The following is a 16,363-nucleotide window of genomic DNA, read 5'->3' as shown; positions in this document are numbered from 1 at the left end:
TTTTTAATTGTTGTAACCCACCCTGGGACCTAATGGTAAAAGGTACCGGTAGGTAAGCAATCAAACTACTAACAACAATAATTCCATTCCAAGGTTTCATCATCCAATAAATTATGAAGCATAGCTAGACACTTGTATGTTTAGGGCACAATTAATTTCAACCCACACATGGATGCATTAATCCAATGGTCCTGCCTTAGTCACTGTTTTGGCTTTAGTGAAATAGGGAAAAGAATGACCAATCCTAGATTGTTGTGATGGTGAAACACAGTGAAGTGTATTGTACACATGAATATTGTGGGTGTATTTATTTGTGCATTTTTTGTACTATCCTTTTCTGTAGAAAAGAGCTCCAGGATAGCTAACAATAATAAAAATAGAACAAAAATTAAGAACCAAGCAAAAATAAATAAATGCAAATACTATGTATTACACACACATATGCCTGTGTCTTAAACATAGCAGCAAGTTTCAAATCATCAGCACTCCACAGCATGTATGATAACCTTTAGGCTCCTGATTATACGTCAAGGAGAGAGACAGCATAGAAGGAAAACAAAACAAACACCAGAAGCAACACAATGGAATTTGGCATAATCAGTGAGCTACCTTGAGATCCTTATGACTAAAAACCACCCTATTACAATTTAAAATATAAACAAATTATTAAGCATTGGAACTGACCACCTTGGGGAATAGGAGGAGAAAGAAGTTACTCTGGCCTAACTCTTGCATTAAATAGAACATTCACGCAAATCAGATGGGGTAGTGGAACGAACTCTGGCACTAAACAGCAATCTGAAACAAAACCTTCCTAATGTTAACAGAACAAAGGAGGCCTTACAGAAGCTCTGTCACTGATTTCATTGGAAGCTGCTGGCTAGACAACAAGATTCCTGGGAATGAAGTAAGAGCATCAGATTACTGCCATCACTGACTTGCTTTGTGTTATAGCAGTGTGCACTATGGATATTAGAACAGAGTGTATTCTGATTTAGCTGGTACTGGCAGCCATACAGTTGAGATATGTAACAATCCAGTTCTGCCAGATTTTCAGGATAAATATATATGGTAAACCTGAGACAGAATCATACAATTGTAGGGATGGAAGGGACCCCAAACGCCATCTAGTACGGCCCCTGTAGGGCAGGAATACTAACATTTAGTTAGAAGTTAGAACGTAGACATAACCTTTTTTATGTATGCAACAGCAGCAGCAAGAATACTTATCACAAAGCATTGGAAGACACAAGATCTACCCACTGTGGAAGAATGGCAGATGCAAGTAATTGACTATATGGAGATGGCAGAAATGACTGGCAGAATCCGAGACCAGGGAGAAGATCTGGTGGAAAAGGACTGGAAGAAATTTAAAGACTATCTGCAGACACATTATAAAATCTATGAGTGCTAAAAGGATGTGAGATATAAAATAATATGGCATTAGTGAATTAAGTGATGATTATGTAATAAGGAGTCTAATAGGGATGAAAATACGGAAATAAGACTTATTTAAATATTTTAACAGATAATGGGATTTAAAAGAGGATAGGGATTTGCTGAATTTGATGGTAAACAGGAACAGAGGGAAGGGAGGTGTGGGGAAGCCAGGAAACAGGGTTAAGAACTTAGAATTTCAAAAGAAAAATGTTTTTTCTTTCTTTTTTATGTACTCTTTATATTCTATACTTTATGTTTTGCAATGTTTTGTATTGTTTTGTTTATTATATGTTTTTATGTATTCTTATAATTTTTTTAAATAAATATCTTTAAAAAAAGAATGTAGACTATAAATGTTTTACACCTAACCCAGAAACACAGTTGGATGATAAATGTACATGAGGCATAAGTAAGTCAGCTGGTGATAGTAGCAGAAAGAGGGGTTACTTGTTTGGAGGTTCTAGCAGGGGAGTGCAGCTATCGTATACCCTTGACCGAAGAACAGTACTCTCCTATCTGGGATAGTCGTCCTCTTCCACTGAGCGCACAGCTTTGGGAGGGATGCACATGGAGCCTAGCCATCCGGATCAGCCGAATCAACCCTGGCGATCGATGGGGTGACAGATGTCGCAGCCAGATTGCCCTCACATCCAGATGGGTTACTGTATCAGTTGCCAGTGAGCTATATTCCTGCTGAATGCTGATAAGTAAATTTCATTCATTTCCTTATTTAGACAGACTTCTCTGCTGACCCACCAGAGAGCAGTAATGTACACATAAGCTGTTCCATTTGTGGGAGGCATATGAACTCCTTAGCTTGTAGCTAAGCATTTGATATTTCAGCACCAGAAGACAGAAACCTTCCCAATGGCATACCAATGGACTGAAGATGTACCGTGGTACCTCCAGTTAAGTACTTAATTTGTTCCGGAGGTCCGTTCTTAACCTGAAACTGTTCTTAACCTGAAGCACCACTTTAGCTAATGTGGCCTCCTGCTGCTGCCACGCTGCCGGAGCACGATTTCTGTTCTCATCCTGAAGCAAAGTTCTTAACCTGAGGTACTATTTCTGGGTTAGTGGAGTCTGTAACTTGAAGCGTATGTAACCCGAGGTACAACTGTATTGGTTTTGTCAGTTAAAAGGGGGGGGGAGCCCCTCTGGACACAAGCGGTGGAGATTCCAGAACAAATACACCATTTATTCCTGAACATCTGCATCACAGATAGCCAGGGTGGTGTCATCCAGATGCTGTTGCACTCCAAATCTCATCTGCCATAGCCGCAAGGCCAATGGCCATGGCTGATGGGAGTTCCATACCTGGAGGATGCCACATTGGCTACTCCTTTGGGATGGGAAACCTGAGGTCTGGGGGCCAAATGCATCTCTCTGGCCTTCAGAGCTCTCCCCAGGCCACACCCTTCAACAGCCCTGCTCCATGCTGCTCTTAAATGCTTTTGCTGGCTGAAACGTGTTCTTGAACTGTGATAATGCTTCTTGGTCGCTTGGGTGGTGTGTGGTTGCGTGCACAGAAACCTCTGGCTTTTCCATGGCCTATTTATTGTACCAAGGTAAGAGTCACATCCATTGCTCCACCCGCTTTTGCCTCTTGCCACCAGTGGCTTGCAGTCTTCAGAAGGCTTCCCATATGTGAATGCAGCTCATAGGATAAAAAGGTTCCCCACAAGGTGGAAATTGATTTTTCCCATTACATGTAACTATGAAATGGACTGCTTTCATCTGTCTCATATATTTTTATTACTACTTATTAAATTTTCTATATAGCCCTTCATCCGAGGATCACAGGGTGGTTTGCAATATAAAAGCACAAAAATGCATACCAGTAACAAACAAAACAATACCCTGCCTCCAATTCAAAAGGCATCTATGATTGTTTAATTAGCCAAAGGCCTGGGAGAAGAGGGGTGTTTCTGCCTGGTGCCTAAAGATATGTCATGAAGGGGCCAGGCAAGGCTCCCTGGGGAGAGCATTCCACAAGTGGGGAGCCACTGTAGAAAAGGCCTGCTCTCATGTTGTCACCCTCCGGACCTCTTGTGGAGGAGGCACAATAAGGGCGGACTCAGACGACGAGTGTAGGGTCTGGGTTGGTTCATACTTTGTCACTCAGGCCTTTCCCATCCCCACTCTCTTCACCCTCTATTTCCCTCCCTATAATTGGCTTACTTCAATATATTGAAAGTTTATTGAGAGTTTATGGTAGCTGGGAAATTCCTTTACTGGGGGTTGGGGTGAGAAACAGATGATATAGAGGGATGTTTATCATTGCTTTCAAAAAATAAAATGTTAAATATAAATACCTAGTATATACAAATATCTAGTTAATTATTTTGCAGAGTTTTGCAAAGTCTTTTCTTGCAGTCATGTAGTAATTAACCTTATTTGAAGTTTGTGCAGGAACCAGAAGAAAAATTAAACTCACCATCAAAATAAGAGTCCATCTGTATTTATTAAAGGAGTTTCTAAGGTTGTCATTGGTGCAAATGTATGTTCACAGAAGCCTGCAAGCTTTGCTGCCTTCACTTTTCAAACACACACACCTTCCTTTGTTTGCCATACATGTGCTTGCTGCAGCCAAAGGAACTTTACCAAAGAGGGGATTGGAAGGGGATAAACGCCAGGAAGATATATCTCATTGCACAATAGTTAAACAATGCTTCTGTGTGATAATGGCTTTAATTAGCAGGAAGTTTGATAGGTTTGATAGGTTTTGAATAATATTCAACTAAGACATTCTCAGATTAGCAAATATGTTGTGTTTAGTGGGTTTACTTTCAGTATGGCTAATACTGGAGATCACCCAGTGTTCTTTTGTATGACCTCATGTTTCATCTTTTATTTTAATTAGCATGGGAATTAAACACTCCTTACTTGGAATTTTGGGCTGCTATATCTAGAATTATCAGTATCCCATTAAATAGCTAATTGCTTTCATTCTGTTACATGCTAATCCAGAGTTCACTTTTTCTAACATAATCTTTTTTGTGATAAAGCATGATGGTGCTCTTAATACATCTGACAAACAAGTAACAACCCAATGCTATTTGTATTTCATCCACACTGGAGTGCTATGTAATCCCATTGAATCAATGCAGCTATCAACATAGGAAAAGCGGAAAGCAATAATAATGCACACACATATTCTGATTGCACAGTGTAATTATGGTATTATGTTATTTTACACAGGATGCTTCCATAACTACATTGACTATTATTGGCCCATGTCTCAAAAGCGCTGTGTGAATTGGTAGGATGGAGGTGCTAATTGTTAAGGATGAGTTTGCATAATAAATGTGTTTGCCTTCTGTAGCTGTTTCACTGGCTATTTTCATATTTTCAGCTGTGAACAACAACAACATCATCATTTGTGGTACTTAAGAGGCAAATTGGCTTCCTGTAAGATAAACCATGTGTAGGCAAACTAAGGCCTGGGGGCCGGATCCAGCCCAATCACCTTCTAAATCTGGCCCATGGACGGTCCGGGAATCAGCATGTTTTTACATGAGCAGAATGTGTACTTTTATTTAAAATGCATCTCTGGGTTATTTGTGGGGCATAGGAATCTGTTCATTCCCCCCCACCCACACAAAAAAAAATAGTCCGGCCCCCCACAAGGTCTGAGGGACAGTGGACGCGCCCCCTGCTGAAAAAGTTTGCTGACCCCTGAGATAAAGAAACTTGGAACTTTGCAACTATGTAAATATACCCAAAGTTCCAAGTTTGTTTGTTTATCTCATGGGAAGCCAATTAAAGACACTGGGTCTTTAATAAGCATCCTTCAAGACCATTTATGCAATAAGAAAAAGAAAATTGTGCTCCTATGTTTTCATGTACATTATTTATGTATTAAGTACTGCAAATTGCTTTCTTAGTTTATTTATCACCCATTTCTTAAGTTCAAAAAGGTAGTTAGTGGCAAGTGGCAAGTACCATCTACCATATGGAGAGCAGGAGTGTATCTTTTGATCAGTGCACAAAACAGATTAGGGATTTCCTTTTTTTATTTAAGGTATTTATATACCACTCTTCACGCAGATCACTCAAAAAGGTTTACGAAAGATTATTACAACAAGTATTGATTCTCTTGAACTATGTCTCACATCATTGTCCACCAGTTTCTCTGACTAAGCTGATGGAGGTGCTCTCTGGATTGGTGTTAAAAACTTCCAGTATGACTATTATGGAGAAACTCATCATCCATAATCAAGACCACCACTTCCAGGTTGACTCAAGACTTCATAGCTTTCATGACATATTCTTGATCTATGTTTTTTTCCCCTATCAGGCAAGAAGATGATGGTCTAAGAAGGGTTTTTTGTTGTTTTTTTGATGTCATAGTTGAATCACTTCTTGTTCAAGTTTGGGTCTATAGAAACTATTCTACTTTGCAGGGCTGGAAGACATTGATGAGATTTTTTTGTTGGTAAGGCTTATTAAGCGCCTGTCAAATCCCTAGTCACTATGTGAATTGCAAGAATGACCCTCATAGTTGACATGATCATTCCTAAGCATCCATTTCCCCTGAGCATAGTCCATCTGGCTCCTTGATACACATCTGAGCTGAGGAAAATACAGGAAGTTGACAGGCTGCTAGAGTGGAAGTGACGAAAGTCTTGTGGAGAGTCTGTCTGCACAAATAAGAGCTCATTACAGAATCTATGCTGCAGCAATGAGTGGTGGAGAAGAAAATTTCCTCTGCTGACATTCTTACAATATTGTCCAGTGAACTTTTAAAAAGTGGTTGGTGTTTTTTTTAATTATGATCCAGTGGGGACAGGGAGGGGGGACTTGTGGCCCTCTAGATGTTGTTTGGATCTAATCAGCCTTAAGCAGATTAACCAGCTAGTCAGGAATAATAGGAGTTTTAGTCCAACAACAGCTAGAGGATCGCAGGTTTCCTATCCCTGAAGTAGGTGATGGGATGGAAGCTTTGGCAGCATGTTGTACATGTTTGCACGACACTTTGATTACAAAATCCACATTATATGAATAGCATGTCTTTCCTATGCTGTGCATTTCCTTTGTTATGTAGATGTACTTGTTGTGCTCTTTGGGTAATGAAGTTGCCCCCCCCCCCCGAAAAAAAAAAGTTAATGATCAGCTCTTTATTACTCTGGTGATGCAGCTCCTTTCTACTCCAGTGGTGCCCTAGTTTCCAGGAGATCATAGATTCTACTCATCTCTGAATATAATGACATTCATATCATAACCAGAACAATACTTTAGTCCCCAGAAAACACCCCATATAAATGTGGTGGAACAATAAAGCCTAGTGACCTCTGGACAGCCAATATTCAAATAGTGAAAATGTCACCTTGAACACTGAGTTTAAAACAGACATATCCCTTTGTTTAACATTTTTGACCCCCTTACTGAGAAAGAATTCAAACCAGCCAAAGAGACTGATCAATGCGCTGAGCATTGTACTCACTCATATCCCTTTGACTTTAACGGGATTCTGAATGAAATAGACAGTTTGTCAAAGCTTAAAATGGGGGTTGGGATTTAAGATAAAAACTTATAAAAGAAAGAAGAGGAATGTGGGCCTGAGTTGCACAGCTACAAAATATCTAGCAAGCAGTCAGTTTTATTTATGAAAATGTGCACTTCAACCAGCAAATTCCTCGACTTCTATAATGTGAACATGTTTTCTGTTTTTGTTTGTTCTGCTGTTGCAGCTCAAATCAATCTAATTTTGTCCTGACATATGCATGACCAACTTCCACAGAAATCAATGGGAACTGCACAAATATACTTGAGGGCACAGCAGTCTCTCACAGTCCTATAACACAGTGGTTTAGTTCTGGATGGCAAATGGAAGAGGTGGAAGGAATAAATAGCAGTAAATATTCAAATAGCTAAGCTCTCTCAGTCAAAAGTGTGAGCTTACCATTCCCTCCCCCCCCCCCACATTAGCAACAGTACCTTCTGTTTTCAATATCTTTATATACAATTTTGGAGATGAGATTAATCAGCCGTTTTCACTTACATTAAAGGAACCAGGGCAGTACAAAGTCAATGACCTGATTCTGTAAACTCTATGAACTGAGATGTGACTGAAAAGTCAGACTAAAAATAAAACAAAAGGTGCTTGCACTTTACATCACGTTTCTGTTTTATTCAGAAACTCTATTGCTTAGGCTTATGGTATCAATGTATTATTCTCCATTAAGTATGCCACTGTTATTCCTATTGAAGAAAAGGGAACTAATTCTACCCAAGGTCAGCCAGTTCGACTGTAACTGTTCTAGGACTGGAATGAAATTCTACCATTTTTCCACTGGATCTTACTGGCAAACAGGCAGCAATCAATAGAACCACAAATTCAATTATACAGCATGCAGCTCAATCAAATGAGTTTACATTGGTTAAGTATATGACCCTACCTGGTCTGAGCTACTCATGTACTTGTTATAGCAGATTCGGCTACTGCAATGCTATCTACTTAGGGCTGCCTTTAAAGGCCGATTAGAAATTGCAGTTTGTACAAAATGCAGCTACTAGGATAATCAATTGCACTGGTTGTCAAACAGTTTTCTGACTCATTCAATATGTCCGTATTAAAATAAACAAGCAATAGTTAAAGGAATTCTAGCCCAGCTTTTAGGGCATATGACATCTAAAAGTTACAACAAATCAATAAAATAAAGCATTTGCTCTCAGTCCCACCAATCAAAGTGGGTAAACTTTGGCATTTTCATATCTTACAAGCATTGTGCTCAAAGGTTCTATCAGCTCGGTACAAAAGCAAGCGAACTTATATTAATACCATCGGCATCAGCTGAATCCTATTCCTAAACACAAAATTCATATTGCATCTATAATAAGTAAAGCATTTTAAAGATTTGCTAGGCACTAGTCTTACAAGTGCCCAGTTTAGTTCTTGCGTAAAGTGAGACTCATAGCATCAGCTTAATCCAGAGTGGAAAGTTGTCTGCCCTGCACATAATTCCACACAGTTGGCAGAGTTGGTTGCTAATGTTTATTGGTGACTGAATCTCAAGTAGAATGCTCGTTACAAATCTAAGTTCACAAACAGAAATTTGTTATCAAGCAACACCATTTTAAATCTTGCTAGTTCTTTAAAATTAACAGACTATCCTGAAATTGAGGGAACGGATGATTTTCTTAAGACTTGGATGCACTGTTGCCAAAACCTGCATTATAGTTACATGGCAGCTAGGAAGTAGAGGTACGTCTGCTACTATGACTACAGCTTGATATAATGTGGCTTAGAAATCAGGTGTGCCAAAATGCAGGTAAATCAGCAGTTAAATTGCCCAGTCTTTTTTACAAACCTCCTTCAAACAATCAGCTTCAATGCTATTGCCCAAGGCAACTGAAAATACAGTTTTTGATACGTCTGCAATTTTAGCACACCACATCTGAGAATGGAGGGCCAAATACTGGTAATTGCAGGAACTCCATTTCCATGACTCCACTCCTACCTGAATGATAGTTTCCAGATGATGGTGCTGCACGACAGCTGCTCTGCTCTGCCTGATGGCATTAATGCTGTGAGGTTCAGCAGGTTTCCACCTTGGCTCCCCTGCTGTTTAACAGCTACATAAAACCACTGGGAGAGGTCGTTTAGGGATTTGAAGTTCCATCAGTATGCTGATGATGTTTAGCTCTATTTCTCATTTACATCAAATTCAAGTGAGGAAGATGTTCTGAACAGGTGTCCAAGTCAGTAAAGTTCTGAAAGAGGGCCAACAAACTGAAGCTCACACCACACAAGACTGAAGTATAGTTGGCTGGTAATGGAGTTGACCAGAAAATCGGGGTTCAGGTCCATAACTTTGATTCTGCTTTGCAGCTGACATTCCGAGCATTGGAACCAATTTTGGCTCATATGTTAACTGCAACTGCTAACGTAATTAACTGAAACATGTAGAAATGAGTACATTTTGTCTGTTCTGACTAACAGCTTGCTTTCAAGAAGAAAGTAAAAGGTTGCACTAATGCAAGGATTACCACTAGCACAACAAAAATTCCTGTGCCGCCCCCAAATCTATTTTGGAGGGTTGAAGGAACCCCCAGAACAGATTTAAGGGACATACGTGGGAGGAGATAGGGAGATGTTTCAATTGTGCAAGAAGAAATCGTTGCACTGATGCAATGATCTACTTAACACCACATTGAATACAACCCATTTGTTTTAATTATGAGAGCCACAAATGGACAATAGTGGAGAAGCAGAAGCCTTTTAGATTTTGTTGGACTCCAACCCCCAACAAGAATTGCCAATTTTAGGGGATGAGGGGATTCATTTGGAAGCTCACAATTTAGACACACCTGGTCTAAGACATGTATATTTGACAGAAGAGTCAGGCTGGTAAAGAAGTCAGTCTGTCTCCCACTCCTGCGGTGACCAGCTCCCTTCCCCCCTGGTCTACTAGAACCCAAAGAGGTATGAAGAGGGTGGAGCAAAGACAAGCAAGATGGAGGAGTCTCAGATTGCTTGGGAAGGAATCAGGGGAGTAGTCTTAAAGAGCACTGGGAAGCAAGAGCTACCGCAAAGAGTTGCTGTGCTCACTAGACCTGGCCCCCTGAGCTGTTTTTTTTTTTTGACTTAAGACTTAACAACTGACACCATTTGAGTTATTACTGACCTCATCCTGGCTCCTGTCGTTGACACCATGCCTGATGACTTTCAGTATCCAGTAAAAAAACAATTTTTTTTCGTTTGGCCTTTTAGGGGTTTTAAATGTCTCAAGCATTGTATTGCTTTAAACAATTGTTACTGGATTTAAAATATGTTAGCTGCCTTAGGAATTTTATATTAAAAGCTGTGTAGGGGGATGCTTAAAATAAATATGGCTTGATTCAAACCCATTTTCTTTTCATTTTAGCCAACCATCATGCTTAAGGGCTGTGCTAAAGACATTTGTTCAGATTTCACTCATCTGGTGCCCTCCTAATTAGGACTACAACTTGCATCAGTGTGTGCCTGCTGGGGCTGATGGGAATTGTAGTCTAAAACATCTGCAAGGCACCAGGTTGCCAAAGGCTGAACTAGCTATTAATTGCCTAATATAGGATCTGTACAAAAGTGAAGGCCTCTTTTCTAAAAATGAAAAAAAAAAAGTTTCTATACCCCCTTCACTCCTGACAATACCAACGTAATTTACAACCAAAACAATATAAGAAATATTGTTATATAACAATATAACAAATCATCAAACACATCCATAAAAACATGCTAGTAAAATATTAATATTTGGGTGCTAAAACTGGCACTAATGGCCTGGGACTCTACAACTGATGCCTGCCTAATCACCAAGGGGAGATCATTCCATAAAGAAGCAGGGAGGGAGCAGTAGTATAGTAAGTAGGGTGTGCCTCAAGAGGAGACCTCAGCAGGTGGCAAGAGAGGATGGTTTCTGTGGCTCTGCAAGTTCCAAGCTAAAAGGAATTGCTAAGCAAGGTCCAAGGGTGGCGCCAAGCTTCCCCTCCTAGGTGGATTTCAACAATAATGAATTCAGCCAGTAGTGTTTCAGCCAGTAATTGTAGTATTCAACAGGAGACTAGTTCAGCCCTTCAATCTTCTCTCCTTCACAAAGAGAAAAACACCAGCTCTCCGAGCCTTGCTCCACTAGGGGTCAGTTATGTTTGGGGCAAACTAGCACCAGCACTCTTACTGAGTGAGAAAGCAGAAGAGGCTTAGTCATATTTCTGCTCATTACTTTATACAGTGGTACCTTGGGTTAAGTACTTAATTTGTTCCGGAGGTCCGTTCTTAACCTGAGCTATATTCCTGCTGAATGCTGATAAGTAAATTTCATTCATTTCCTTATTTAGACAGACTTATCTGCTGACCCACCAGAGAGCAGTAATGTACACATAAGCTGTTCCATTTGTGGGAGGCATATGAACTCCTTAGCTTGTAGCTAAGCATTTGATATTTCAGCACCAGAAGACAGAAACCTTCCCAATGGCATACCAATGGACTGAAGATGTACAGTGGTACCTCGGGTTAAGTACTAACTTCGTTCCACAGGTCCGTTCTTAACCTGAAACTGTTCTTAACCTGAAGCACCACTTTAGCTAATGGGGCCTCCTGCTGCTGCCGTGCCGCCGGAACACGATATCTGTTCTCATCCTGAAGCAAAGTTCTTAACCTGAGGTACTATTTCTGGGTTAGCAGAGCCTGTAACCTGAAGCGTATGTAACCTGAAGCGTATGTAACCCGAGGTACCACTGTACCTACTACAGTTACACTTAAACACAAAACTGCAACTCTATCCAACATGCAAATGAGTGTAACGTGCTGGGTTCAGACAATATGTTTTCTCTGCAATTTTTGCTTCCACTGCTTGGTGGAGTATTTTTCTCTCTCTCCAGCCTTACAGGTATGTGTCACCACAGAGAAGGATCTTTTTAATGAAAGCTAGTGTCCATGGTTTACTTGCTCTGAAATAAAAAGTGCACATTTATTTAAAATCTTGATGTTAAAGAGCCATAAAACGTGCAGTAATTATATATACCGGTATATTAAGGAATACTAATATACTAACCATAATTTAGGATATTTTTATCCTGCTCTAAGGATATTTAAGAGTAAAAAAAAAAAGATGTTTTAAAAATACCTTTCTGGACAGAAGTACTGAATACTACATGAATATGATCTCCCAAGAAACCCTAAAACAACTCTCCTTTTGATGCTTCACCCTTAAGTCATTAATACTGATTTACAACTGATTGCTACTGCTAACAAATGCAAAACAGTATATTGCACAAAAAGGGGACAAATAAAGATCCCACTACCTTAACTGATTGCTAAAGGAAAACCTGGCGAACTATTTTAATGATAAAAATTACATATAAAAGAAATGCAATACTTAATCATCAAGAGAGGTGGGGCTTGTTTTTACATTTCTAGAATGGCAAAATAAATGATGATTTCCACCCTCCTTTTAACTCATTCATGGTATTATAGAGTTTTGTTATGCTGTCTCTCTCCCTTCTTCATATGCCATTTGCTTTCCTCCCTCCTCCCCCTTTTGGCATGAGAAGCAAGGATGCAAACATCCTTGTATAATGGTTTTTGCTACATATTGTCACAAAACATAATAACAATTTATAATAAAACTAAACACCTTCTTAAAATGCCTGTTGGAAGAAGAAAGTCTTAGTCATGCACCTGAAGTTCAGCAGAGAGGGTGCCTGTCTCCCCTCAGCTGGAAGAGAGTTCTATAGCCTGCACCCACTACACTGAATAGACAGCTTCTTGCAGTTATGAGTCATGTATTTGAGCCATGGGGGACTGCTAACCAAGATCCTTCCTCCCCCCAAAAAATCAGTGATCAGACCAGGATATAAGGAATCAGGTGATCCTTAATATATCCTGTTTTTATCACTAAATATTTCATCCTGGTTCACTTTTTACATATACTAATTGTCTTAGCTATAAGGTAAAAAGTAAAGGTAAAGGACACCTGGATGGTTAAGTCCAGTCAAAGGTGACTATGGGGTGCGGCGCTCATCTCACTTCAGTCTGAGGGAGCCAGCGTTTGTCCACAGACAGCTTTCCAGGTCATGTGGCCAGCATGACTAAATCGCTTCTGGTGCAACAGGACACTGTGACGAGTGCCAGAACACATAGAAACGCCATTTACCTTTCTGCTGAAGTGGTACCTATTTATCTACTTGCACTGGTATGCTTTTTTTCGAACTGCTAGGTTGGCAGATGCCCTGACAGAGCAATGGGAGCTCACTCCGTTGCGCAGATTCTGAACCGCCAACATTCTGATCGTCAGGCCCACGAGGCTCCCACGAGGCTCAGTGGTTTGGATGTGGGTGGTGCTATGGTCTCTCTTAGCTATATGGTAACAAGATCTACATCAACTTGCTGCAGGGTCTCGAAGTTACAGATCTGGGCTTCCAAATAAATATTATATATTCTCTTTGCAAAAATATTATATACTAGCTGACTAGGCAAACACTTGCTATATAAGTGCAGTTGTCAGAGACCTGTGACTGGCTGCAGCTTCCTGTTGAGTGTTCACTCTGTGGCAATCTTGGACTTCTGCTTAATATGTGAGCTGGCACCAAGACCTAACAGAGCAGTAAGAATCTTTGCACTGCCACAAGACTGTGAACACACAGCTCACATATCCCCAACTGCAAAGAACTGGGGGTCTTTCTCCGTCATTAATGTCACTCCATCTCCTGGTCTCTGTGTGAGCAAGAACTGTTATTGCAAGGCTAGAATATCCATGCCGACGACAGTTACAGAAATAAAAATAATTATTGCATAAAGCACCCTTCATCCTCCACTATTACCCCTAGTGAATTGGGCTCAGAATGTCTTCTGTCTGGCTGCACTCTACACCTGCCTGCATATGGAACACTCCAATCAGAGAAAGATTTTTTTTTTTTAATCCTGTTAAACCCCAGTATTTAATTTCATATTGTAGTCATGTTTCAAACTTACTTGGACTTTACTGGGCCAAGATGCCCAGTAAAGTTATTTTTACCAGCTTGTGTAATATGCCTATCACTGTAATGCTCGGCAAATACGTAATGAAGGAGACAAGAGCTGAAAGTATACACATTTACATTCCAAAATTTGCAAGCCATAATGCAAGGCCTGCAAGCCTTTTATCATCCTTGACCACTGGCAAGGGCTGAGGAGTGTTCCTACACACAGCATTTGAAGGGAGCCATACTGGCAACCCCTGAACTAATGCATATTCATAGGCTATGGAAAAGTGCCCTAGTATTACTTTTTTAATGAAGCAATTGATTACTTCTTATCTTCCTATTACTAAGATTATTACTCTTACTAACACCTTCACCCACTTGCCCTTTTACCCAGTCAGAAACAAACTCTCCCCATGCTGCTTTTCCAGACATCATAGAAAAGTGACTGACAGATATAAAAGCAGCTTCCATATCTTCTTCCACAAGCAATTTCAAGCAAAACAGCAGCTAGGTGTGAAAGGGTTAATCAGCACCCCTGCCATTCCTTTGGCCAAACTCTCAGCATATGGCATACAGCTTTTTAAAATAACACACACACAGATACCTGTCAAAAACTAGACACAGTGCAACATCTAGTTTGGCCCTCAATTCAACTTTTCAATAGTCATCTTTAATCATTCTGTTTCAAGTCAACCCATTATTTAGCACTAAAGAAGCTGTCTCACACCAGAGGTATGGAATACATTCAAGGATTGCTGCTCCACTGAATACTGCTTCTGTATATCTAGTATTTTCAAAAGTAAGTCCATAGGGGGACCTTTTACGTCTTTGGGAAGAAGAAACCATCACTCAGTGATAGAGCACATGCTTTGCATACAGAAGTCCACAGTTCCAACTCCTGACCTATCCACTTGAAAGAGATGCATTTGTGGCAGGACTAGCATAGACTAACCGAGACCCAGGAGTGTGGATATGAGTCAAAGCAGACAGCAGTGGTCTAGATGAATCAATGACCTGATTCAGGACATATAAAACTAATAATGGTTGCATTTGTACACAAAACTAAGATGTAAAAGCATGATTTATTGCGCCAAACAGTGCATGCAGCCACACTTTGCTCTTCCCTTCCATGAGCAGGTAAACAAACCTGGCAGAGGGTAGCTTAGTGTAACTTCCAAACCCAGGACTGTGGTTTGCTTTGCCCTAAAAAAATCCAGGATTGCTAAGTCTACAACAAACCATGACTTCAAGCTGGCTAGTGGTCATAGTTACCACACTTCGGGTTCTGATGCAACTGTAAGCTAGCCTCTTTGTAATTTATTTATCACAAAGGGAGGAGTGAAGTGGGACTGCTCAGGCTACATGGGACAGCACTGAATTCATCCACAGCGCAGCTTGATAAAGCATACATTAGTGTTACTTGCAAATGTGGCCTTCCATCACAAATCCTTGGTGACAAAAATTTAAAAAACTTTCAACAAAAACTGAATTCCTCTTTTAAAAAATGCAAACATTACAAAGGTAATGGGAGAGCAGGCCATTTTTCAAATTATACATTACTAAGAGAAAACTAAAAAGGTGGTTTGAGCTGTTAATCTGAAGTCTAATAAGATGGTTCCTTGAACACATTTTAGACTAAGCTATTGATGCAACACTTTGCTAGCTGATAATGCTTGCCAAGTTCTTCCTTACTTCTTTAGGGAATCAAGTACCAACATTCCTTGGAGGGCAAATTGCATAATCGTGTACATTTCCTTTCAAGGTGCAGACTTTTAAACCAGAGTTCTATATGCACTTGCTTGTTAAGATTTGTTAAAAATTGCTTTTCATCACGTAATTCAAATATGAACCTTCTGCCTAGCTCTTACTTTAAAAAAACCCCAAACCCATTGCTGCATGTACAGTGAATGTACCACTTAAGATTTATTACCTACAAGCAGGATGATTTACTCTAAATGTCAGGGGTCAATTGTACAAGGTCATTTTTTAAAATAGTGCAATACAAATACATCTTTCAAATTCAGTTATAGAATATTTTCTTGCTAAGACTGAAATGCAAGTACTCCATAATATTCCCCACTATATAATTTCACATAATATTATGCAAATATGTTTTGGATAGTGCAATCCGTATCATTTTCCAGCAATCTATCCTTATCATTCTTGCAAAACGGGTTTTCCTAGAACTCATCAATTCCATGTTCCTAACCAAAGAATTAATTTACAATTGAGAATACCGTTAGAGCTTTGTAGGATTATGGTTTGAAATGTTTATCTTCCATTAATAGGTTCTACAATCATGGAAATATTGTCCTACATAAGGGAATTTGAAAGAGAGAAAAGAATTGGAAAGCTATTGGAAAATGAAATAAATAAATAAAACCAGCAGGTGGCAGCTGCAACTAGAGAGAAGCATGAATTGGCCCTCAAAAACAATTTGTATTGAAATAAATACTCAGGAAGCTTTGTATTAATTTGT

General features: G+C 39.8%; 1 protein-coding gene across 3 annotated transcripts in view; it reads right to left on the bottom strand.

Annotated features, from left to right (window-relative positions):
• The window catches only part of JPH1 (junctophilin 1), a 59,046-nt gene that overhangs the window by 34,491 nt on the left and 8,192 nt on the right, over positions 1-16,363 (bottom strand). The gene's annotated exons all lie outside the window — the stretch shown is intronic.

Source organism: Podarcis gaigeae, assembly GCF_964106915.1.
Source record: "Podarcis gaigeae genome assembly, chromosome: 7".
Classification (NCBI taxonomy): domain Eukaryota; kingdom Metazoa; phylum Chordata; class Lepidosauria; order Squamata; family Lacertidae; genus Podarcis; species Podarcis gaigeae.
This window is presented reverse-complemented; position numbering and strand designations above follow the sequence as displayed.